The following is a 22,625-nucleotide window of genomic DNA, read 5'->3' on the forward strand; positions in this document are numbered from 1 at the left end:
AGTTAGTCTGTATATTACCCTTACTGCAAGTTTGGCTGGTGTAGAAACAACCACAGTTTTCCATTTTTTTGTTACAAAATTCCAACTTGACCAGAGATTTACAAAGGACAATGAAGACCCTTGAAGACAGAATAAAATCAGGTTTAATGTAGTTATCCCAAGGCTGAGTAAATGGTCTTTCCCTCTCTACGTCTTTATTTCTCTGACAAGCTGTTTACACTTAATTTGTACAAAGTACCATTTAGTCTTGATGTGCACTCTGTCTTCCCAGATTAGTTTAGTCAAATAGCCACCTCATCACTTACATCCAAACAATTGTTTTACAAGAGACACCTTATGGCCAGTCAGCAGAGAAATCCTTAGTGTATAGTGGAAAAGAGCTGCTGAAACTGTTTGAAAAGGAATGAATTAGCAGATAGTATGTTGGCAAGGTGACTCAAAGCCACAAGCAGCAAAACGCATGAGAACATGAAGTTACTGTGCTGTAGTCCAGTATTTTGTCTCAATGGCAAAAGGAGATGTCATTCATGGACAGCATGTGAGCCTAGTCATTATTTGCTATCCATTTCTTTTGTTTTTCCTTAGCATGCAAATAACTACACCAGGGATTTCAGAGGGCACCTCCCTGTCCAGTCCTTCTAATCACTTTATGGACTTGCCCATTAATTTCTCTGACTCTTGTTTTGAAGACCGTCTGCAGGTCTGCATCTGCAATCTCTTGTGGCAGCAAGCTCAGGAAATTCACTATACAGTAGGTAAAAGGATTTGCTGTTTCTTTGCTTTAACTCAGATTCCTACTGTTTCCACTAAGTAGCCTCTACTTCTTATAATGTGGAATTTGGTGAACAACAGTTCTCCAATATCTTTGTGCCAGAACTTCACTCATCTGCCACCTTCCCCCCTTTCTTCACCACAGAGAAGAGAGATATGACTTCAATTTATTACTGTGCTGGTTTTGCATTGATTGACATTTAGTGAGGAGGGAAGAAGCCACCCATGGAAATGATTTTTCTAAGAGGAGATGCTAGGAATCTCCTCCATGCCTGACAAAAGCCATCAGGGACTAGTTTTGAATACTGACATCTTGTTAAACACCAAGGAAGCTCAACAGGCCTCTGTGAACACACGTTAAAAATCGAACAAACCCCAGGAAAGCTCTCTTTTCTTCTGGCCTGGGAATAGGTAACAGGCTAGTCCGGCCCCCTCCATGCATCTGGGCCAGGCAGGCCCTGCCAAGGGGCTGGGCCCCTTCCTGGGGAGTCTGCCGGGCCCTGTCCCTGTTGGACCGGGCCCCAGAGGCTGTTAATATCCTGCTGCCAGGCCATTTCCCCCTGCTCCAGCAGGGGCCTGGCAGGGCCAGGCCGGGCTGGGCCCCGCCTCTGCTGCAGCACCGGCCAGGCCAGGCCCCCAAGATCCTGGCGCGGCCCCAGCGCGGGCTGAATCTATCACCGTGACTGCCTCGGCCACTGCCCGGCAAAAACCATCACCACCATTGCAGGCCCCAGGCGAGATATTAACTCCTGTTTGCACAGATGAAACTTACAGGACGTTAATTCTCTCTCAAGTGAGAGAAAAGGATAGAGTGAAAACACATAGAGAAACAACATGAAGACACTAAGGCCCGTGAAGAAGGAGTCAAGTCCCAGATAGAAGAAGGAGAAGATGCCTTAGTCTTAGGCTGAAATTCTTTTCCAAGGCCATGGTGAAGGACTCTGATACTTGCTGAAGCAAGTAAATGTTGAAGTAGCTGTGATCTCATGAGAAGTTGAACAGAGATAGGAAGATGAGAGTGATGAAGACACTCCACCCCCACAGAAGAAGCAGACCTCTGTTCCTAGAGATGAAGATTATATCAGAGATAGATGAAGAGAACCTTTGCTTTGAACAGCTCATCCTTAAAATAGTACCCCATGAGTTTGACATGGCCCATGAATGCAGCTGTGGGAAGGCTGCATGAGATGGGAGGGACTTCATGAATGCAGATTTCTGGGCGGCTGCTATTCCTGAAAATTGAAGCCACAAGAGAACCATTTTTATCTTGTGGAGAAGTCTCCATGACGTAGCAAAAGAGACTCCTCACCCTAAGAAAACTGATGAAAAACTGTTTTAGGTCTGTAGTAAATGGACCTAAGTCCCAAGATTTTGTCTCTGTATGTTGTCAGTGGGAAAGAAAAGAAGCTTGTGGGGGGAAGGAGAGATGCTCTAAAGGTTTATTCTGACTCTTTTTCTTTTCTTTTAGTTTTGTTAATAAAGTGTTCTTTATACCCTTTAAAGTTCGAGCCTGCTTTGCTCTTCTCCTAATCCTATCTCGCAGCAGAAAAAGAGTAAATAATTCTAGAGGGTGCATTGGCATTTAGCCAACATTAGACCCACGACATTCACTGGTGCATTGGCCAGGAAATCTCGAATTGGCAAATGAAAACCACTACAATTACACAACTCTTGATTAGTCATATGATCAAAACTACCTGTCTTGTATGTATTTTACTTTAGTAGAGCATTTTGAACTTGTAGACAATATTCTCATAAGCTCTGAGAAGCTTTAGTTAAACCCTGCACATCAATAGTAATGTTCATATTTCTCTTCATGTGGAAACAAAAGGGAGAACAGAATGACTGAGTTTTTCTAGCTGCTATTAAAGGTGCTCATAGAAATAATACAGTTTATGTTGTGAGATTTGAGACTAGGTAAGCAATCATGAAATTAAAGACTGTACTATAATGTGTATGGAAGGTAAGAAAAAACTTAAGTTGTGAGGTCATGTGGAGCTCCTCTCAGAATTAGAAAAGACAGTGGGGATTAAGATACAACTGAGAATGAAAGGCCTGATCGCTCTCTGACATCTGGGAGTCTGGATGTCTTTCTCTAGGAAAAAATCCTCCACTATATAATTTCTAGACTTTAAGCATCAATTTGAGTACAATTTTAGCATCATCATAATATTGCTGTAATATAACCTCTTGGTGTGACTTTTCTTTCAAAATGTATTCTAAAATACATAAACATTCGAATAGACTTCATTAACATATCTTCAGCAGATGGTATAATGATAGGTGTATCTCCTTTCCTTTAACCTTAAAAACCTACTTTCATAATCCTCAAACCAACCACAGCAAGGTATCTCACCTCATTTTCTCCCTTTTATCCCTACTGTTGTAGTATATTTTCATAGAAATACTTAACCTATTAACCTAACTTAACCAGTGACACAAATAACTTGAGTGCCATGTCCTGTGAAGTCCGGGGACCAAGGTCAGGTCATTGCCTATTTCAATATCCATGTCTCCACACATGCCCCAGAGTAAATCAGGCACATATACACAGCATTTGTTTCAGACGTTTTCTTGCTCATCTCAAAACAGTTGTTTAATAATGGCTATTTGCAGGCTGAAATGTTTAAGCCTTATGTTTGACTGGGTACTGGAAAACAGAAAGAAACTTCCAGCTCACTCTAGCTCCATGGACCTGCCAGGCCCCTCTTTTCCAGCCTTTGCTGACTCCTGATAAACACAACCAGATAAATCTGGCTGGTTCTTTGCCTTGGGTGTCAAAGGAATAATCACACCCTAACTGCTTAATCTGCCTTTGGCTCCTCTTGTGTCTTGCTCCCCTTCCCATGCTCTGATTTGCATTGTAATTCCTTGGCTTTCTGACTGTTGCCTCTGACCTGCCTCTTATTTTGCCCTTGAATTTGGTACAACTGTATTGAGTTTCCTGTCCCTTGGCTCGACTTCTGATCCCAAGGTCTTGCCTAGATGCTTGCCTTGTATATCATTACCCTTCTATTGCCTGACTTTGATTTGCCTTGCTCTGATTTGGTTCTAAATCCAACCCTAGCCAGATCCTGGAACTATATTTGATCGCTTGTTCCAAATCTTTGAGAAAACTGCTCAGACTTCCAACCCAAACCCTTCCTAGTATTCTGTGATTCTTGTGGTACAAGCAGGGGAGCATTCTCAGGGGGCTGAATATGGGTCAGCGTCCCCACACACAGGTGACAGTCAGACCTTGAATGCCCAAGTATGCAGACAAATTTTCCTCACTTCAAACACCCCACAGAATTTGGAGGAATGGTATAAGGGTCATCCACTAATCATCCCTAAAATGATGATTACTAGAGTTCTCTGCTCATGATGAGATATCAAATGTGAAAAAATAAGTAGAATAAAAGGGCATAGATTTTAGTATGCTTTGTTGTATATGGACCTTTTCGACTTCCAATGAATTTAGAAGAAGCATTTTAAAAACGTAACCACCTAACTGGACAACAAATTTTGCTACTGTGGTTTCATATGCATACAGATGGTGAGGTTTTGGCAAAGGCAAAACCAAACTCCAGCACTTGGATCACACTGCTTTTTAGAACTTGGAGGTTTTGTGCTCAGAAAAAAATAGTTAATTTCTAAATAAAAGGAACTGAAGAGAGAGAATTACTTGATTTTGTTTCTCTTTGCTGAGATAATGAATATTTTACTGAACACAGGAAAGTACTAATCTTCTACTTTTCGTAATTCATGGAAAGCAATCAGAAAACTCACCGAAGACTGGAGAATACAGTGTCCTCTATCCATCCAAATGTTTTCCACTATATTCCCATTTTTTTCCATCTTTCCTTCTAATCTGAAAAGAAGGGATGGCTGCTACGCTTCCTCTGTTCTCCAGTCCTCAATTTAAATTTGTGATGTGAACACCTAAAGGTCAAAATGCAAAGTCTGTCCTCAGTTCTTACACAGACATAACTGTTGTTAACTTTTGAGAAACTTGACTCATTTTTGTAGCATTTTATGTGTTTTCTTCTAAAATATTTTAAATGGTTTCTCCATGTAAGATATACAGGACATGGGTATTTACCTATTTACACGGGTGATACTGAAATGTAGTGCTGTTTGAGGTGGTATGGACAAAGTCATTGCATTGATGGTTTTTTCATGCCTGAATAACGCATCTAATCCAAATTCATTTTGAAAATATCACTATACTAAACCATGATGTATAATTTTTATATATTCTAAGTATTTTTTAGCCGCATGTGGTATAGAGTCGAACAAAAAACCCTACCCCTAAATGACATAATGACATTACTGAGGCTGGTTTCTGTGAAAATAGTACTTACAAAGTATAGTATAGTAGTCACTATATATTCATTCCCTCTCCCATCACTTAATTACATCACCATTTAAGACAGACATATAATGTAATTAGAGATTTGAACAGTTCACAGCCAGATCACTTAAAGTAACATTGTTAATGGGCTTTAGAAGTTCTCCCTTTAATATTGCCAGTGTTATAACTTCTAATTACCTTAATAATTAGGGCTGTGTCATTCATGATTGAGGTAACAGTTGCTACCACTAATGGGTATTAGAAGTCTCTCACAAGGCATGTTTTGATGTTCTCACCGAGTTGCTTAGGGCAGGCAAGAGCTATTTGTCCTTAGAAACATAGTGGTTGCTATGTGGTGGCCTGGGCAGAGGCATCCTTACTAACCACTTTAATACTGCCACCACCACTGCTGTTTTCACTGAGGAGTGACTGTATTAAAGGCACTCACCATGCACTGCCCTTGAAATGCAAATGTGGCACCTCTGGATGAAATCTGTTGAATTCTAATTGCTATTGTTACTATTGCTACAAATAACTGCATAAACTTGAATGTCAAACCTGACTGATATTCAAAGAAATCCATAGGTAATTCTTCCCCATTCCTAACCCTACAAATTAGCAATGGTTATGATTTGCGAAGTTTAAGATGACACATTTGCTTCATTATGCATGAGTAATTCAGAAGAGCAACTACAACTAGGTTCAATTCTAAAGGAAAGCAACTGTGATTTGCAGCTATTTTGCCAAGACATAAGGCTACAATCACTTTTTCAAGTCCGTTTTTTTCTAAAGACTTCTGGCACAGATTGAAACCAAGTCTTCTATGAAGAGTAAGAGTCAGAGGTTCCTCCTTATTTGTCTGAAACTAGTTCAGAAATAAAGGCCTGTTTTTTTGGCCATGCTACACTTTGAGGCTTAAGAGTTCATTCACAGGAGAGTAGAGAACTCAGGATTTACTCTACTTCCATACCTCAAGTTCACCAAGATTTATGTAACTGGAGACCAAAAAAGGTTTGGAGAACTATTAAACCCAGGTAGACAGGAAAAAAAGTCAACTTCATTGGGTAGACTTTCACCAAACTGGTTTTAATAATCTAAGCTGTCCCTGGGGACAGAATGGGCTCTTTTACTTTGTTTTTTTTGAGCTTTATTATATTGCATTATATGACTGTGATGGAAAATATTAAATCCTCAGAGACTGGAGGAGCATTTACTTCTTAAATTTGTTTGTTTTCCAGACACAGATTCAACTGATTTCCTAACTCAGGTTAAATTACACTGAACAGGTAAAAGGGCAACTCTGTGATGCAGAGAAGAATGCCCTGGGGATAAAAAAGAGATTGATTTATCCCAGTCCCACTAAAAACACCCAGGAACTTAACATTTATTAGACTGGACATGAAGGACATACTCATATAGATAAGATACACATGGTAAATTAGCCCTTTAAGGTACAACATTGAAATCAATAAACTACACAGAAACCACAAAGACAGTCTCATTCCTCTCCATCTAAATTAAAATCTAGGTAAAAAATAGAAAAAAAAAAAGGAAAACAAATCCCAAATTCATGTATCTACTTGACCAACAGGTGTGAACATTTCCCTCCCTCATCAGGTAAGTATATAATGTGCTCATGGTTGAATCAGATTTAATTTCTACAGACTTCCGATATAAGTTTGGCAAGTATCTTTGCTTCTTTGTGTCCCTTTTCAGCGAAAACAAAGTAATTATAAGAGTACTACCTTTGTCTGCTTTGACCTGAAATAGTACTAGATACACTCCTTCAGATACAAATACAATCTCACCAAGGAAAGAATTCCTGTTAAGAGTGATCACACTTCCTGTTGACTACAAGATAGAATTCCAGGATTAAAAAATCCCTATATTAAAGTAATCTTAAAGATTTTCAGATCACTAAGTCATACACACATCTCTGTGTTCATATATAGTGCATACACGTATATATTTACATATACACATACAACTCACACAAATTATAGTGACACTAGTGCCAAACATTTTGCTCACACATTCCTAAAAGTTTTCAGAAATCTTTACTAGCCATTTGGCCACAAATCTATTCCATTACATTTCAAATTGGTCACGACAGAAATTCTACTGCTATACTCTTAAACTACGAGACAAAAGGTCTTAGATCTTAGATCACATTAAACTATGCCAAGATCATTTCAGGAGCCCAAAACTACTTGTAATGCAACAGAAACAACAAGTAATTCAAACTACTCTATGCAATATTTACAAATACGTCAATCTTACATGAACAAGCTGAACAAAGCGTACCTGTACACATATTGTCATAGAGGAACTGAAAGATGTTTCCCTCAAAAGGAATAGCAGTTCAGACTGATTTTCAACTTTAAAAAAAATTATTTTGTGTACTGTGTATTGGGTCATGGCTGACCTGGACTGGTTAATTCAGTTTTTTATTTTGTATCATTTGGATAGAAAGTAATTGCAGTATATTATATACATTCTTAAAATTACCTCCAAATAAAGGACAAGTAAAGGCAAGGAAAAGGAATACGATGAAAGAGACCCAAATCTATGTCATCTTTATGCTGCCTAAGTTTTAGTTTAAGTGATCATAGGGGCAGGCCTTATTACACCTCAATCAGATGCCTCCATCTGATGATCATCTAGGTTTTCTTCATGTTCACTAAAATGGAACAGGTACTTTTAAGGGCACAGCTCAGCTCACCGGGGATGGATAGCCCAGAGAAGTTATAGAGCCTGTTACTTGGAGATAGTCAAAACTTGACTGGATGTTTCAATCCATTTGGATAGGTCGTGTGCTATCCCTCTCCACTGGCAGTACAAAGAACCTGGGCTTCTACAGCCCTGCCCTGTAGATTTCTAACAGATGAGAAGAGCTCCTGATGCTGCCCCTCTGCCTACTCTCAAACATCTCCTACTAGGTGACACTGCAAAGTCAAGCAGTGCCTGTGTTTCAGGACCACAAAGTTCCCTAGACATACAGAGAAGCTTTTATGGTCTAGAAATGGTTCACACAGCTCTTAACTATATTTTTGAATAACTTTGGAGCAGGAAGAGATATGTCAAAAACCTGTAAAAGTCTGAAGTCGTAGACAATGCACAGTAGAACTGCTAAAGCCAGTGCAAAACACAAGAGACTGGATCATTTTAATTACAAAAGGACAATGGTGACTTTGCTCATGCTGTTTACTCCACGAAGGCCCTTACTTTATTTTGGCCTAGCTCATGTGTACCTCAGAAAGTGTTTTGGTAGCATGTCCCCCAACTAGATGGCAGTATATAATGAAAGACATGCCTTTGTCTAGGATAACCTATGGGCATGCTTTAAGCTTTTTCTTTCCAGGGTGTGTGAAACTGTGTCCCCTGCAGATACTCAACACAAAGAAATGGCAGTGTCTCACCTGTACACGCACAGGCTTTGGAATGTATGCTCACATTGTACCATACAGGTCTAGTGCCCTCAAATTATCCAGATAGAGGTCTGGCGAGATTATTCAGTGGTATCCAGCTAGATGCATGCCTGTCCTTCCTTCCTTCCAGTGAAACCCAGAAAACAATGGAGATGAGTTACTGGTATGAGCCAAGACAAATATCCATCAATACCAGTTTTAAAAAAACCAAACCAACTGTAATTTTAGTGCCAACGTCACACTCTGAGATCAACAGGTGAATTTCATATGACTTCGCATGAAATGTGACACCTTCTCATCTATCCCTAGGAGTGAAATACAGCCAGAAAGTGCATCCAGATGCAGAAACAGAGAAACACCTCCAGGAGTCAAATACAGGCTGGGCAAAACTGATTTTGCCACTTATTCATCCCTCAATCAACAAGCTTCCTCTGCAGTTTATTCTTAACCCTGACACACTCATCTCCTCTGGCAGCCCAGATAAGGAAATTAAAAAAACAAACCTAAGATAGTTTCCCCCATATTCCAAGAGGATATGAACATCGTGTTTTCTATCAGACGTAGTCAAAAGTTCACTAAATTAGAATATCTTTTGAGTGCTAAAATCTTTTACATACATTACACATACAACCCATAACTGAAAACCTTCCACATACATGGAGGATAAACACTTAAAAAAATACCATCAGTGTTTTCCTGGAAGAAACAGCATTGGTTAAGATCTTCCCACTAGGTAAAATTAAGATATCTCAAACTGCCAATTCCATTGATCATAGTTGAGCTAAGAAAAGTATATTCAAACACGTATTTCTAAAAAACACCCAGCAACATTATTGTAATGCCACAGTCTGTCACTAGGGAGTAAAAGGAGAAAAAAGCAACCTCACTCCAAACTCTACCACAATATTTTCCCAACTTCCAGAAAGGCACAAGCAATATTTCCTTCTGATATTAAAATATCCAGACTACCAGTTTTAATAGTGTTTAAGGTGAAACTACTTTATTCTATGGTCCTCATGCATCAAAAAGTCATCACTGGAGTTACTAGAAGGCTGAACATCTGCGTGTTTATGAAGAAAGGAGTGATGATTAAGATAAAACCATCTTACTAATCTCAGGCTGCTCTTTCAGATTAAAAGAGTAAAATTAAATAATATCATAACATTAAAGACCTCAGAGCTTGCTGAGAGTGAGTTCATGACAGGCACAAACACTAATAACTACATCTATCCAATATTCTTCACTGACAAATCATTGTACCAAAGGCACATGCCTGTACACATGGATATCCACAGACTAATTTAAACATACTTATTTTTGTTACAGGATTTCTACTTATTTTGTTCTTTTTGAATGTAAGTATATTACTCCATCAAAAATTTTCAACATCTTGAATACTGGAGAAATTAATAATGTATGCACAGGCTTATGTGATATGTGAAAATGTCATATGAGTCAACTGCAATTCCACAGGTCTGTTTCTGTGCACAGAGTTTCAGCAGTTCATGCTAAATAAAGCCCCATTTTTGCCCCTCTCTATCATATGACTTAGCAGGTGCACTTTTGAAAAAATGAGTAATTGCATTTAAGTCAACCTGCATGCACTGAAGTTAAGCACCGCTTAAGTGTTTGCAGGATTAGGGTTTAAGCTTCCAATTATCCCTATGGCAGCTGTGTGACATATACCCCTATGAATGCATTTATCATCAGTTTTAATTCATGTTTTCTCTTTCTGGAGACTGAAAATGGCAAACATGAGTAGAGGCTGAGTGGTGTTGTTTCTGTTAGGCCTACACACCTAATAAAACATAATATTTACTCTCATTATTATCATCAATAATTGAGTTAGAGATTCACAATATGACCCAGTGATCATGCTACACATGCTACCTCACTAAGAAACAGCTGAATTTTTAAATTCAGTATTGGATAACTTCATTTTATATACCTATATGTTTATTTATATGTGTGTAGTGGGTTCAGTATGGCACTGGAATGAAACCAGCAATTGCTAGAGGTTTGTAGTTGGTATCATTCAGAAGGTCGCAGTACCCGAATCCTATGGATACTTAAAAAAATGTCCAGACTACATTTGTTTACCACTAGACCCTGCCATGGTCTTTCTTACATAAAAATCATATGCAAAGCAGGGAAAAAAGGTATCATACCGTAATTTTTGTCACAAGATACTCAGATAAATTAATGAAATCAGGACCTTGTCCATACGAACTTGAAAAGTGCACAAACTCTTGCTACTACATTACTAACTACATTACCAGTTGAAATTTAGACACATGTAAGTAAGATGAATTTATTGTCTGATGTCAGTAAAAACCAGCAGCATGTCCTAAGAGACATCAGACAACTCTTAGAATTCTCTAATACTTAGGACTCCTGCCAGGAAAAAAACCAAAACCAACAAACCTCAAGCAACTCTTAAGATCGTAGGGATCTTTTTTCTTTGCTTAAGTCTTCATTTGATGGACTTACTGACATAAAACCCGGAATCACGGGGTCTACGAATTAGAAAAGACTGTGGTCTTCCACACATGAATGGACATCTGGATGCAGAGATGTAAAGGTTAAGCTTGGTGCATGCCTAGCTTTCCTCCAGGATAGGGTCTAGACACAGCCAGCATGAAGATAAAATCCAAGAACTTGGGAACATTTCAGAATCCAATAACGAAGATATGGCTCAATCCATTGTAAGGTTTAATGGCCTTTCCTTGTTCTACCTTCCTCTTAGCAGGATTCAGGTTAGGTCTCAACAGGAAGTCACAGAAGAGCTCCTCAGACTTTTGGGGTTTCTTCTTCACAATGACCAAGGATAGCTACTGAAGCAAACGTCAGTGAGAACTGTATTTTAGTTCCTTATGTTTCATATTGTAGAATCATAAAATGGCTTGGGTTGGAAGGGGCCTTAAAGATCATCTAGTTCCAACAACCCTTTCCCATGGGCAGGGACACCTTTCAGTGCTCCATCCAGCCTGACCTTGAACACTTCCAGGGATGGAGTATCCACAGCATCTCTGGGCAACCTGTTCCACTGACTCACCACCCTCACAGTAAGGAATTATTTCCAAATGTCTAATCTAAACCTGCTGTCTTTTAATTTTACTACATGCCCTGTAAAAAGTCCCTCTTCATCTTTCTTGTAGGCTCCATTCAGATACTGGAAGACTACAAGGTCACCCCAAAGCCTTCTCCTTTCTAGGCTGAACAACCCTAATTCACTGAGCCTTTCCTCTAGGAGAGTTGCTCCATCCCTCTAATCATCTTCACGGCCCTCCTCTGGACTCGCTCCAACATCTTTTGATGTGTCAAAAGACCCCAAGGAATGCCAAGTCCAATACTTTTACTCCCTAGACAAGTAGTAGATGCCCCAGTAATTAAGTTTCCTGATGTTGTTGACTAACATGAAGATGATTGAGTTATGGTGATACAACAGAATGCGACATGGTTGAGAACGAACCTATGAAATTCAGATTTCTGTTTCTCTCCTCTTTCACAAGGCACAGTGTTTTCTATCTTTTCTATCTTTTTCTATCCCATCAGCTCCCAATCATACCATTTTCCAAAGTATCCTTTTTTGTCTCTTTTTGCTTTTACCTGTGTAATTTTCTTCTTGTCACTGACTTTAGTCCAACCAAACTCTATCTTTCTACTGTATCTGTCACATTTTTTTGACCGTATCTGCTCCCTCTATACTGCCCTACATACCTACACCGGTATATATCATGTTGATCACTATTCTCAACATCTGACTTCCTGTATCTTTCCATACTTTTCTGGAATTGGATTTTCATCAATCCAGTTTTATTAAAAAAAAATCAGCCACAATATTATTTAACAACATGAGGTATCTGAAACAATTATTAAAAATTGTTAAAAATATGCCACAGAAAATTTTCTATTATCTTGTTATTTTGAAAAATGCCAATGTGTCCCATTTCTTCATTATGAAAATGCTCCAATCACAAGTGTGCCAAAATCATTGTATTTGTCATTGCAAATTTTAGAAGGTCTGTAATTAAAATAGGATTTTAATTGCAAACTTTTGAAAACTGTAAATTTGTGGAAATTTTGACCAACAGTAATACAGAGACTGTTAAACACTTGCATGTTATGTTAAAAAAAAATTAATTTAATCTCAGAACAGGCTGATAAAATAGATAGTATTTTAGTGGTCAACATCTGACACTCTCTAAAGTGAAACCCACATGTCCTCGCATTGGGTCATTGGACAGAGACTACTTGTTGCAGCAGCCCTCTTCTTAGAAGGTCGAAATGAGCTGAGACAGACTTCTTGCTCATCACAGCATGAAAAGAGTCATGGTTTATTCCTCTTTGCAGCTCAGCCATCCTGACACTAACTATTCACTGACTCTGGCTGCAGCAAGCTCCTCCTGTAGGTTTCCTCTGCAGCCTCTGACTGCTGGTTATTTCCTACTAAACTATAACTGCAAGTATTAGTTTGCAGACTCTGAACACAGGTTTTTACCTAGCTAGACTATGACTGCAGGTTCCAGCAACAGGCTCTAACTGCAGACCCAGACTGACTTCACAGTATCAATTCCCTCTCCCCAGGATCCATCTTCTTCATGATCCTCTGGTTGCCTCTTCCTCAAGGTTCCTCCTCCTTCATAATTCTCCCCTCACCAGCTAACCCACTCCCTTTCATCACACTTTATTGGCTATAGGGGTGAGGCTGAATTGGGTAATTAACACAGCTGTTACTTATCAGGGGCAAGGTCACCTGTATTCCTTTCTCCTACAACTACCCAGAAGGTGGATGCTACCAGACATTGTAGAGTAAATAGTAGACACTAAATTTTGCTCTGGAATGTGATTTTGTTTCTATGCATATGCACACTTATACCACATTTATACCTCATTTATACAAACCCATCTTTAATAAATTATATTTTGTTTGGGGAATTGGTTTATGAAAGCTGGCTAACATAAGCAGTAGCTATACTCAGATAGCTTTGCAACACAACTCAACAGGGCATCCATACCAGAAGATGCATTCACGTGTTGGTAAAATTTCTAAACAAACCAAAAGTCATATTTCAGAACTCTTGTCCAGGTTAAAGAGAAAATAATAATCAGGGACTGGAATAAAATCTAAGTCTTCTGGCTTTTAGTGGCATTTCTTAATCAAGATGTAGTGACTGCAGCTCTGTGCTCAGAAATAAACTCACCATGCACCCTGCTAGATTCAGTCTCAGCAACTGAATCCAGGACTCAGTTACTAGAATTAAGAAATATAGTCTTAACCCTCCTGTTTGTTTTCCATATAGCACACAGGAAAGCAGTGGGGAAGAGCAGTGTTCATTGTAAGCCCCCATAATATTCTGCAAGTATAAAAAATTATGGCAAACAACATGAAAAAAAATTAATATATTTAAATACTGAAGTAGAGAGAAGGAGTAGAGAAAATGCATATAACACAACAGATTACCTTCATCAACCTAGATTTTCAGGTTTGCTGCTGCTGCATTGGACAAGAAAAAAGTCTATTTGCAGCGGCTCAAACACACTAAGCTTTAACCTGCAGAGGGTTTGTAGGAATGGCATAGTCCATCCCAAAAATCACTGCAGAGAAGCCAATAATTAGGAAAGAATCTTGAAACAAAAACAAACAAACAAACAAAAAACAAAACAAAGGTGTTATGCATTATTTGAGTGTCAGCTGGTACATAATAGAAACCAAAGGCAAGTAAATGTTAATAGTAATTTATCCAAGTTTTCACATTTTCTTTGCCCACGGCAAAGTGCATGGACGTCAAAAATGCCTGAAGGCAAAGACATTTTATGTTATGGTAGTGACCAAATAACTGCTTTAACCTTAGAAATGAATCTGATAATCTGGAAGGCCTCTGTGACATAGGATATCAATTCAGCGCTATGATATGATAGAAGAGAAGACCAAGTTACCTTTCATATAAGAGGTGAGGCCTTTCTTCTGAAATCAGCTTCACATAAATTTGTAAAGTAATGGACTACCAGGTTAGGAAATGCATGGCCTAAAGCAGAATGAGATCCTGGCTGTAATATAAGATGGTGAAGAGGGAATTAAATTCTGCTGCATTGCAACTTCTCACAGCACCTTTTCATAATGCCACTGGTAACTTTACATGTGGAAAAGGTGCACCATTTTTGGAAGGGAGGGTGAGAGAAAGAGGGTCTAGATGGAAAACTTCTATCAACATCAGCAGAGCTAGTCCTACCTGGCTGTCCTAGGACATTGCTAGAAGCATGGAAGAGTACTACAGAGAGAGCAAGGCTTATCAAACACAGTTGCAGGAGGGACAAAATAGGAAGGTTTATCTTTTCTCCAATTAGTTTCTGGAATTGTGGACAACTGTGGTGGTTTTAGCGTACAATGAATTTTGTTTGCCAGCTGAGAGATAGGATTTTGAGAGAAAAAGGTGAAACGGGCTCAACTTAAAACAGATTTTATTAACATACACTAAGGAAAGAGGAAAACGGAAATTAAAGCATTTAAACACCTTCCCCCCTACCTCAAACTGTTCATTTTCCCACTCAACACAGAGAGACAACTATGATTTTTAGTCAGTTTCCACTATTTAAACACAATCTTGCATCACTATGGGAGAGAAACCTCTCTAGAGTTTATGGAGAACACACCACAAGAAAAGGTCTGGTGGCTCTCCATGTCACAAATCTGCAACTGCCTGGAATTTTGCAGATTCGGTGCAATCCCACCCACATAAATTTCCCAAGCTGCTTATGGGCATCCGCATGCTTGGGGTATCATTTTAAGAATGCTTTTCTAGTATAAAACAAGGATTCTCTTCTTCTATCTCCAAAATTGTCTCTATCTCAAAAGAAATAGAGACCTCCTTTTATGCCCAGGAGCCGGGGCCTAATTACTTCCTCTCTAGAATCATTTTCATCTCAAAGGCTGAGACCTCCTTATTTTTTATCCCAGGAGCCAGGGACATACTCCGTTCAATTAAATCTCATTCATATCAGTACTTGCATTTCCCCAAACAGCATTATGATATTACAAGGAATAGTCTATTTCTCCATAATTGACATCCAGAGAAGTCCGGTCAGAAATGTCCACTTCCTCCATCCCTTCTTCCAGTGGTCTTGATCAGTTCTTTCACTGACTTTGTCCCAATGCTGTCTCTCTACATTTCAAATCACTCTGTCTTCCACGGAGGAGGGAAAAGGGTTAATGTCTTTGCCCAGAGTCTTTTTTTTTCTCCTCTCCAGCTGACTCCCGGAACTTCAAGGCCGCAGGTGACGGTGCAGGGGGGAAAGGGGGAGAGGGAGCGTGCTCAGGAACGATGCTGGATGACCCTGTTCCACCCCTGGTCAAATCTAAAGCAACTCCAACTTGCATCAGTTCCCTGGAGCTCTGGAGAAAGGTTCTCAAGATTTTCTCCTCCCTCGCACCAGAGGCTCTGGCAGCCAAGCCCAGAGCACGGCGGCCGCGGCCCGTGGCGCAGGGCCAGCCCTGCCGCTCTGCAATGCTGCTCCTCTCCCCATGGCAGGAGCCGGGGGACACAGGGGACGCTGCCGGCCCGGCCCCGGGCTGGGCATGGCCCGGGGAGGCGCAGCCCGAACTTCTGACTTACCAGGTGATGCTAGCTCCTTGCCAGCTGGAAAAAGAAAAAGGGCCAAGTCACCTGGGACCTCTGATTTAAGACTGGGCTCTCCAGAGGCATGGCCAACACTCCTATTCGTCAGCCAAGCTGTCAATCCATGCTATACCTTCCTTAGGAAGAGGAAAAAAACCCCTTCACATTGAAGCTAAACCACAACAACCAACAAAATGGTGAGTCGTAACACATGAGCACAGTGCTTGTGCAGTCAGTTGGCCAAAAGGTTTTAGCACAGTAACCCTTTGTTTTCGGTCTTCTAGCAGATGCCTACAGAATCTCAATACTCCTAGGGGTTCAGCAGTGAGCCTGCATTATTTCTCCTTTATCATTGTCCACTTAAATGGTCACAAATAAGAAGGGCTATAATATTTTGTGGGGGGAAAAAAAATATGTCCAAGGGGGTAAAATGTTAACTTCAACATATATGCAGATGTGACTATAAAATGCAGAGTTGTAATTATTCCAAATGTGATGCTACCGCTTATAACCCGGATTCACTCCATTCTTTATGATTCTATCAACTTTTTTTCCTCTCTAATCGGTTGTCTTCCAGCTCCATAGTGCACCAACTTTTCGTAACTTACAAAGACAGGCCATCATCAGACCATAACAGCTGGATCCATACTAAGGCATTATGCATCTACCACTGTACAAGTAAATCAAGTGAATTAGGTATTACTGTCATCACTAGTGCACTTTTGCTGTAATAAAAAAGAGAATAAAAATGTTATAATCGCTATTTTTAATTCTAGTGTGGAATGTATCTATTTAAACAATGGCACCAACAGTATTCCAGTAGTTTATCATTACAGTGGTAAGGGATCTGGCTGAGAGAATTTTGATCCTGTTTGTGTTTGTTTCCATCAAATACACACACAGTGCATACTCTTTGAGTGCTACAGCAGTATCAAAATACAAGAAGGAAAAATGGTACTTGCTAATTTAGCAAGCAACATTATTTTTTGTCTGAACAACACAATTTTGCATTTTAGGAATTCAAGAGAAACACCTGGCTTTACCAAGACAAGAATCTGGATTTAAATCCAAGCATTAAATCCATTCAGGAGGAGACCACACCAGTCCAATTGCCCTGTAAAGATGGTGTGTGCCAGCAACAAATATTGGAAGACATCCTGCCACTCTGTGTCCTGTGTGATTAGTAACACGTAAGAACTGGGTCCACCAAGCTGGTTTTTCTTTCTTCCTTTAGAATTCTCTGATACAAATACATCTTTCAGTTTAGAGTCTTTGAGAACCTCTCCACTGTAAAGCTCACAAACATTTGTAGATTTTCTTTGCAATTTATAAAGGCTAGTCTTGAAAAGAAGCAAGTACGAAACAGAGCTAGGTTTTCCTTCCTTTCTTTTCAGTAAAAGGGTACAAGCACTGCCTCAATTTTTCAGTCACTCTACAAATAATGTCTTACTGCATTTTCTTAAGGAGTATATAAATATGCTTAGCTTTGGTATCTTAAGGTACACAGCACATTTCTGCTAAGAGATGGAGGCAAGTTCATGCCTCATCTTCAAATTCTCTAACACCTGAGGAAAATGACTGCTACAAATTTTTGGGGGTTAGAAGTGCACACAGAAATTACCAGTAATATTTCCCCTTTGATTGCCATTGTGAACAAACACTGTCAAAGTAGAAAGAGAGCAAGATGACATGATACCATATAAAATGACACTACCAAAAACATACCTGTAAATGAAAGCTTTGAGAAAATTCTATATTTTTAATGGGAAATATAGATTACTTGAATGAATATGCAATATTCCCTGAGGCTTTGAATTAAATAAAGACCTTAATAATTACCCTAATTACTTCTATTGTGATTCTACCTTTGAGCCTATATGAAACAAACATCTAACAATTAGTTACACTAATTTAATCATCCAGTTTTAAATAAATGGCTGATAGCATGTCTTTTAACAAACTTGTTTTAGAAAGACTAAAGAAAAAATTGGTTTTTTCGATTTAGCATCCAACATGTCATTTAGTTTGGTCTAACATATTTATTTGGGTTTTCTGCCTAGCAGCTGAAGTCCTCTATCTGGTGACAAAAGAAATGCAACAAAAGCTACAGCAGAAGGTGGAACACATTATTTGGTAACACATCTCAAACACAGCCTGGACAAACTACCTCTGAGGGTAAAAACATACATCACATTTCAGCTTCCAAGCCCAATTTAGTCTTCAGTCTCTCAACTGAGCCTGTCAATTAGGGTGTCAATTAGGCCTTGATCCAGCAGAGCACCGAAGCATGTGTGTAATCTGAACATGTGAATAACGTTGTTGCTCACTGCAAATCAGGATGATAGTGACGGGAGACAAATGAACAGGACCACCAGTTCATTCTCACATACAGCAATTATAACACACTTTAAAATATTTTCTTGAAGCAACATACTGGAAAATTGTGGCATTTGTCATCTCTGCTCCTTTTGGTGCCACTATAAACCATGGTTGCCATTCACCTTTTTTTTTTCTGTTTGGCAGAAAGAAACTAGATATTCAGTCCTCTAAAACTACATGAAAAATCACCTCTTTCCAAACTACACCTGATTTAAAGTGGCATCTCTCTTTATTGAGCTATACAATAATAAAATTGTTTCTTATGTGTAGTGCAAATGCAAGATTTTCAGTATTTGACTTTTTAGTGGACTTGGCACTAGCAAGGCTGCTGCTTCTAGATATGTAATTAGAAGTGATTCATTGTTTTGTGCCTCAGCTCACCTGTACCAAACATGAAGAGCACGATCCCCCTCTTTTTGCAAAGCACTGAAGTCTCCCAATTAAAGAAGCATTCCTCTGGAATAACTTTTTGCTGGTGTTGCTTAGGCATATATACTCCTGAGGCAAGCCAGTAGCTATTGCTGATCCATATTCCTGCCCATGAAAGTTAAAAGTGTAGCTACAGCACGAGATTCCCCAGTTAGAGAATCACAAAGAACTCCACAATGATGTGCCTACAGAAGAACTAGTAGAGACAGGGCTGGGAATGTCACACTCAGGAGTCCACTGGGATGTGGTAATAGTTTTACTCTCTGGATGCTCCCTTAGTAACTAGGTGAGAAATACAGAAATGCCATCTTTAAGAACTTTCTCCTGGACTCTTTAAAGGTTATTCCCATGCCAGTTTTAAAATACCACAAATGTTTGGGATAAGCAATGCAACATGGAACTTGCTAATGACAGAAACAAGCCAGCCTTTGCAACATGCTTTCAATGCTAGGCAAATGCAAGCAAAAAATACCATGATAGCACAAACCATATTTTCCTTTCCAAGTCTGATCTTAGCCTGAGAGACCGACAGCCTGACAAATTCTTTTATCTTAATTGCAGAGCAAGTGATGTAATGAGGAATACAAAACTAGGTTCAGGGTTTTGTGACCCTCAGTTACAAAATGCCTCCATGCTGGGTAATACTACTCAGAAAGGAAAGGGATCCAGTAAGAGCCTAATCTTACTCCCACTGGAGTTTGCAGCAAAACTTACGCAGAAAGAGAATGAAACCTAAATTTGACACCAATGTTAAAACTGATGGACTCCTTTCTATAACCTGTCAAGTCAGTGATAGGTTGTTTGTAGCTTTGATTGTTATAGGGAAATTACCAGATCAGAATTCTGAATCCTTGTAATAAATGAACTTTTAAAAATGTAATACTTGCTTCTCAAACACTGTGTCATATGTTTTGTCAGGCTACTGTAACACAAAAGGTTGTGATGTATACATTAAGATTTAAATGCACTCTTTGGAAGTGACATGAAATGTGCAGCCTTTCCATTGTTTTTACACAAGAAAATTAACTCATTATTTCTATCTCAAGATTCAACCTCCAAAGTATCTCAACAGCAATGTTTTTTACCTTCTGAAAACTGCTGTGCATGAAATGTTTTTTTGTAGCTTTCTACTGAAGGAAAAAGGAGTTAAAAAAAGGGCAAAAGACTGATATTGGCAAAAAGTTTTCTCCCCAATGCATCGGCATGTCTACTTATCCATACATATTCAAAGCTCACCAAAATACCTTTCCTCTTTTGAGTAAACATCCTACTGAATTTTTGGTTTAAGCAGAAGAAAACACATGGTGGAAGGTGCACGCATTCCATGGAAAAGAGAAAGCCACTGAGCCAGAAAACAATTCTAAAATGTGTACAGGGCTACAACAGTTAAATCTCAAAGCTGCTGAGAAATTGCTTGGATGCTATGAGCAAAAAGTGTGGTTCCAGAGTATAATCCTAGTGATACACTATGTTCTTTGCAAAAGGTTGTGAGGCCTTGGCCTAATAAGCATAATCTCATTACACTGCAAATAAAAGTTTCCTATTTATCTCCAGATTTCAAATGAATCTAATAAGGCTTATGATACAGTCACCCAATACCCTAATCATATTTCTGCCTATCTAAAAGCAATCAGTAATTGTGTTATAGCAGAACGTGCTGACAATACCTCTGACACAGAAAGGAGAATGAGAGCCCAGCTGTACTAATTAAATTAAATGCTAGGCTGATGGAATACATTTGCTGAAGCTTGGAGAGTATGGGTGCAGAATTAATAAGCATTACAGCTTAGAGCAGGAGATGATATCATAATGGATGCAAGGTTTTGATGTGGAGAGCCTCATTCAGATTCAATGTACCATAATGTACGGATGTGACAGCTGCTTAGAGAGGTGCAGAACCTTGAACAAAGTGCACAGGAACTTTCTCTCCCCCCTCCTTCTTTTTTTCCCCTCCTCTCCCTCCTCCCCCCATCTTTTTTGTTACTCGCTTAGAAACTGTATTTTTATATTATATGTGAGCTCAAAAAGATACTGTTGTGGCCCACAGTTTATTATTTATTGCAATCCTACTGGTTTGCACTGTGGTTTCTTCTCTTCCTATCTCCTCCTGTCTGCCGTTTTAAACTTACCATCCCTGCAAATTAGAGAAAAGACGTTTGAAAAACATTTTATAACGCAATATTTGTACGGTTAATCACAATTTCGCCTCTCTTCCCTGATTTTAATGCCAGAAACCCCGAGTGCAGTGGAAATCCTGCAAGAAAGACGAAAATCCAAACGCAGAACGCTTCTGTCCCTGCGGCCGAGCTGCTGCAGGGAGGGCTTGAGAACGGGCAAGAACCATTGGAGCGGACCCAGAGCCGGCTTCCCCGGCCGAGAGCCGCGGGGCCCCGCCGCCCTCCCCGCCCGGCCCGTGCCAGCGCAGCACAATCTCCCGCTCGCAAATGGCTGGCGGGGAGCGCCGGGCCGCGGCTGCTCCGCCGGCTCCGCCGGCCGGGGCTCATTACCATGAGAATTTTGACAGGATATTAGATTTACTAATCCTGAACTTTCCGGGCTGACCCCTCATTCGCGAGCAGACAATGCCGCTGTCTGCCGGTCGGGCCCCTCCGCCTGCCCTCAGCATGTTTCACCCCCCGCCCCCGGCACACGCACAACCCACACGCGGACACCCCCGGCCGGGGCTCCTCTGGCCTCCGCCGCGCCTCCCCGCCAGGCCCGCCCGTCCCTGCAGGCGCCTCCCGGCGCTCCCCGGCCGTGTGTGTCCCGGCCCGGGCCGAGGCGAGCGCCGCCCGCTTCCCGCCAGGGAGCGGAGCGCCGCGCGGGAGCGGGCAGCCCGCGCGCTGACCGCGGCCCCGCTGGAGGGGCTGTCCGCGCCACCTCTCCCCGCCGGCCCCCCTCGCCCCCAGAACCGGCCCCTCCTGAAAACACAGTGCCTATTAAGCTGCTGAAAACAGCAGATTTCCACTGATACTATACAGATAGAGCTGACCATTAAATCGCAATTTTACATCCCCAGGCAGCAGTGACTGCTGACAACCTCTAAAGCTTGTAATCCCATTTAACCCCCTCCTGTCATGAGCAGGCCCACCCTTTTGGAATAATGCAGGCCAAATTAAACCTGACACGGCAACAAGAGAAATAAAACCCCCTTTAGCTTAAAAGTCATGCCACAGTGGGTAACCCTGACCTTCAGCTTTCCCGCTCCCTTCTCTAGGGAGCTCCCCCCCGCCGCTGGCGTTGACAGAGGCGGGAGTGGGGAATTGCAAGGCGGCTGGATGGCCCTGGGGACAAATTAAAGGGAATTTTGCTAGACAATGGAAGGAAATTTCACCTGAGGGGTTTTCTTTCCTTCCCCCCCCCCCCCCTTTTAAAAGTCGTTCTTTAGTAATAAAAAATAAGCCCTGATCACTCCTTGCCAAGTGCTCCCTGCCTGACCTGACCGCCAAAGGCCATCCCTGCTGGAGTGGTCCCAGCCTGTTTTGCAGCCTCCCTGCCTCGGAATGGAACCTCAGGTTTTCACAGACCATGGCTGGCATTTAGTGCCGGTTTCAGAAGGAAGCTGACCACTTCTAAGGTCCTTTAAAACAAACACTCCCCAAAAAAAGAAGAAGAAGGAAAAAAAGAGTTCCCTTTCTAGCTCAGACTCCTGCCTGTAGGTGTCTGCTT

General features: G+C 40.6%; 1 long non-coding RNA gene across 1 annotated transcript; it reads right to left on the reverse strand.

Annotated features, from left to right (window-relative positions):
• Positions 1–14,977: 14,977 nt before the first annotated feature.
• On the reverse strand, positions 14,978–16,179 carry LOC136286063 (uncharacterized). The gene is made up of 2 exons (XR_010719720.1): positions 16,146–16,179; positions 14,978–15,925 (listed from the first exon to the last, which is right to left on the reverse strand). It is a non-coding gene; the product is annotated as an uncharacterized lncRNA (long non-coding RNA).
• Positions 16,180–22,625: the final 6,446 nt, after the last annotated feature.

The sequence above is a fragment of the Chamaea fasciata genome, unplaced genomic scaffold (genome assembly GCF_029207755.1).
Source record: "Chamaea fasciata isolate MVZ Bird 193981 ecotype frontalis unplaced genomic scaffold, bChaFas1.0.hap1 SCAF_2, whole genome shotgun sequence".
Classification (NCBI taxonomy): domain Eukaryota; kingdom Metazoa; phylum Chordata; class Aves; order Passeriformes; family Sylviidae; genus Chamaea; species Chamaea fasciata.